The following is a 4,497-nucleotide window of genomic DNA, read 5'->3' as shown; positions in this document are numbered from 1 at the left end:
GATGCTCTCCTGTTTTCTGTGGGATGGATGTGAGTATGTTAAATATGAACAGCCTTTGTACAGTAGGATATGCTCCTTTTACAATAAGTGCTTGTTTGGGCCTAAGGTTGTTTGAGGGAGAGCAACTTCCCTGTTTACCTATTTTGATGTGCGAGCACGTTCAAGGCCTGAACATGGATGTGTGTGTGTGCGTGCYTGCRRACTGAGCACACTGGCATRCCTTCCATCAGTAGTGAGTGATGACCAGAGCTCTCATCACCAGCAGCTTAGCATGACTGATTAGATGAGCTGGCCAGCTTCACATGGGGTCCTTGAACGGTACATATCGAAATGAATATGGAAGACATGAYTCTCTATATGCTACTGATATAGAGTCTGATCTACACTTAATATTTCTGACTGTCCAGTGATGTTCCACGGCATGTCTGAATGCCTGAATATCCCCCTGGTATGTCTGCTCACACAAACTGAAAAAAGATTGCCTGCGTTAATATTTAGATTTAAGTGTAGTTATTGCAATCCGTTCCAGGTGAGTGTAGCTATGCAATCCGATCCAGTGTAGCTATGCCAAAGATGGAGGGGGTGCAGCAGGGTAGAGTGTGTTCTGTGTCCACGCTCCTTTGTGCACTTGGTAAGCCTGTGGGACCTATGAAGGGTTTACGAAAGGGATTATAGCAGGCATGTCACAGTTCCAGGCCCCCAGCATTGTATTGGAGTTACACCTGAGCAGTGAGCTGGGCARCCTTGGTGACAATACACTGAGAACAGAGCATGGACATATAGCAACACGGGGATTTACTGTAGCACAGGTGGCATGGGAACAACACTGCTTAATGGGAACACGTGGACATATGCCGAAAGTCCACGWCAGCCACTAAATCGGAGTACATTAATGTTTGCTGGAGGCCTGTAGAAGRGTGATGGGAGGGTTGGACCAAGTAGTGGGAAAAGACAGTATTAACAGCTGTTAACTTAGTTTGTGTGGCCTATGGCCCCATTTGTCTCTCAGTTCCCAGTACTCATGTTGGCTAAACCCACACGTGAAACTGCGAGGTCGGACTGCGTCCACATGACATAACTCTTGGATTATTTGTAYTGTGTATGTAGAAGAGATTAAGCTTGAATGATTGGATAGAAGGATGGAAAGCAAGTGAATGTTTTTGTTTTAAATTAATGAAAATACAGTTTGCCAGGCAGTGGGATTAGAAAAATAACTCCAATGACCTTTCAGTAGACACTTTATTAATAGTTATTTTACACCCTGTTATTGGCTGTGTTTACACAATCTGTATACATCTTTTTTTTCTGACTGTCCATGTCAGATTTGAACATTCACACTGATGTGCAGAGCCTCTGAAGTAGCATACAGATGCAGTGCTCATTTCCTGGCACTAGCTAGGTTTCCGTCCAATTTGCGAGAGATTTTCATGCGAATATTCTAAAATCCGCGTAAACTAAAATTACGTAGTTTCCATCAAATAGACTTGTTCGCTGACAAAAATCATTGCGTGATGACATTGTGCACACAAAATGTATTTTTTCGCGTAAATGTTTATGAACCAAATAATCTCTAGCCAACAGCTCGCAGATAGAGTGSGTGTAGACTAGTCTTCGTTATGGATTATAGGTAAAAACGAGAATATTTGTAAAACGGAAGTCATGCATAAATCATCATGTCACCAGAATAAGACCCTCGATTTTTATTGGAAAGGAGKATCAAGATCACRGTACGTGCACTTTCRCCACCCTGTCAATTMTATCATAKATTATTTKATCTGTAGCCTATAACCTGCATGGTTTTGCAAATCGTAGTGGGAGGACCACACAKCATATCATCGCGTGACTCCAAGTTTACCTCGATATGATGGTTAWTATATCAATATTTTTGSGCATATAGGCTTTTCCACCGCCATTTATTTCGCAATAAATTTTCCCGACACAAATATATGCATTTTAGAAAATTGTACCAAAATGTCATGTTTCCATCACACCTGAAGTGATTTATTTTTATTTTTATATGGTATGACTTTACTCTCACAAAATATGTGGATGGAAACAAGTGTTCCTGGGTAGTTTTGTGGTAACGGCTGGTCATGTAAAAAAACTAAAACACTTCAGAGGCAAAAAATCAGAGTCCAAACCATAGAGATCCTATTAAATGATTCTAATTCCATGGTCCAGACTGAGGTTGCATATGGAGCACTACAATTTTATCAGGATTGAGATCCACATATGGATGTGGTTCATATCTCAACTCAAAATATCCGATTCCATGTGTTTTTTTTCTGTTTACACATTAGGGAGAGATCAGATATACAGTACCTGATGATAATACCTGATAATACTGAAAACTGTGAATATTGTTTCCCTCCAAGTCAGTTCTTTAGTAGAACTGAGGTAAACTGTGATTTTGCGGAGTTTGATGRCCTTTCCAATTKCATGTGGGAAGCTAGGATGGTTAATCAAGGACAGTTGTTGCTGCTGCCAAAAGCATTTCAGTGTTGTGTTTACTTTTAACAGATGTGGGGTGGATTTAGGACCATACCAGAGAACTCTTCCAAGACACACAAATGCACAGGGGAAGTATTAAGTGTTCCTCTGCTACATACACTGAGTATAAAAAACATTAAGAACACCTGCTCTTTCCATGACATAGACTGACCAGKTGAATRCAGGTGAAAGCMTTGATCCCTTATTGATGTCACCTGTTAAATCCACTTCAGTCAGTGTAGATGAAGGGAAGGAGACAGGTTAAAGGTGGATTTTTAAGTCTTGAGACAARTGAGACGGGTTGTGTATGTGTGCCACTCAGAGGGTGAATGCAAGACAAAATATTTAAGTGCCTTTCAACGGGTTTTGGTAGTAGATGCCAGGCACAGCGGTTTGTGTCAAGAAATGCAACACTGCTGGGTTTTTCAAGCTCAACAGTTTCCTGTGTGTATCACAAATGGTCCACCACCCAAAGGACATCCAGCCAACTTGACACATCTGTTAGGGCTGGTGGTGAAGAATTGGAGCATACATGTCTGTCCAGGAATACCCAGCCCAGGATACAGCTGGAATAGACTCCATGTTGGTAAGGGCCAATTGTTTTTCATAGCCATGTGACCCGACCAGAAATAAATCTGGGCCCTAATGATGATGTATGAGACTATGAACACTCATAGATGGTGTCTCACCAGCTGACCATCTTTAACCCTTAAACTCTTGTTAACTCTCATTGGCTGTGCATGTACATGCACACACATGCACACACACACACACACACACAATCTCACCTTTCTGAGGGAGCGAACAGTAACGTTGCGGATGGAGTCCATGAGCTGGTCGTGTGAGGAGCGCAGTGGAGTGGGTGGCCTGCTGTACTCCTGTCTCTGTTCTCTGCCACTGGCCGCAGAGCGTTTCTTCAGCTCCTTCAAGATACGTGTTGGTCTCTTTCAATCCTTTCTTCCCCTTCTTCCCCTTCCCTTTCCCCTTGCTTCTTAACGACCTCCTCGTGGAGCCGGATCACCTCCGCTATCTTCCTAGTCGGCTCTTCTTCTCTGCCGGGGCTGGCAGGGCAGTGGAGGGGGTGGGGGAGGAGGTGGAGGAGGCGGCGGGGAGCAGGAGGGGTCTGTTTCTTGGGGAGTTTGGGGATTGCCAAGGAGACACCTGAGGGAACCATAGGGCGAAGAACCCGGAGGGGCCTTCAACAGAGCGGTCGTACGGGGGTTAACGGCCCCTCTGGCCCGCCTGCTGGTTCTGTCTCTGGTCCTGCAGGCGTTTCTGTCTCTGACGGTCCATGTTACGGGTCAGGAGCTGTCATACTCATCCGGGGCCTGGCAGGTGGAACTGGTAACCCAGCTTGATCAGGGTGTGGTTCTCCCTTAGAACTTCACATCTCCATCTCCACCTGACAGACAGACAGACAGACAGACAGACAGACAGACAGACAGACAGACAGACAGACAGAACGACAGACAGACAGACAGACAGACAGACAGACAGCAGACAGACAAAGAGAGAGAGGGGGGGGGGGGAATTGGGATGTGAGGTTGTGCTTTTACCATTGCCTGAAAATGTGTGTTGAGCAGCAGCATCAATATTGAATACCAAGTCCAGACTGACTGACTGTCCTCCACACATGTGTCTCTGGTTATGGAAGCGTAGCTCAGTCAGGGTGCTATTGCTAGCAGAGCCTGGACCATGGCCAGAACCCCTTTCCCCTGTCACATAGTTGGACTCGATGTTCAGGCTGATGATGGAGGTGTTTTCGCACAGCGTCTTGGCAATGGCCAGCGCCACGGGGTCGTCAGCATGCGTGTTGGCCAGGCTAAAGACACGCACATGTGTGTTGGAGCGCAGTGCCTCAGCGAACTGGATTAGAGTGTCCTGTGAGATCCTCCGATGTTGTTGAGGTTGATCTCTTTGAGCTCAGGGTCGTTATTAAGGACTCTTTCCAGGGCCTCGTCTACAACTATGGGTACCGTCGGCGTTGGGGTCAAGTGGAGGTGGGGC

At 45.5% G+C, this 4,497-nt stretch overlaps 1 pseudogene; it reads right to left on the bottom strand.

The window, feature by feature from the left end:
• Window positions 1–3,003: 3,003 nt before the first annotated feature.
• The window catches only part of LOC111956036 (leiomodin-2-like), a 4,671-nt pseudogene continuing 3,177 nt past the window's right edge, over window positions 3,004–4,497 (bottom strand).

The sequence above is a fragment of the Salvelinus sp. IW2-2015 genome, linkage group LG3 (genome assembly GCF_002910315.2).
Source record: "Salvelinus sp. IW2-2015 linkage group LG3, ASM291031v2, whole genome shotgun sequence".
NCBI lineage: Eukaryota > Metazoa > Chordata > Actinopteri > Salmoniformes > Salmonidae > Salvelinus > Salvelinus sp. IW2-2015.
Note: the sequence above shows the minus strand (reverse complement) of the source record. Positions and strands in the feature narration are given on the sequence as shown.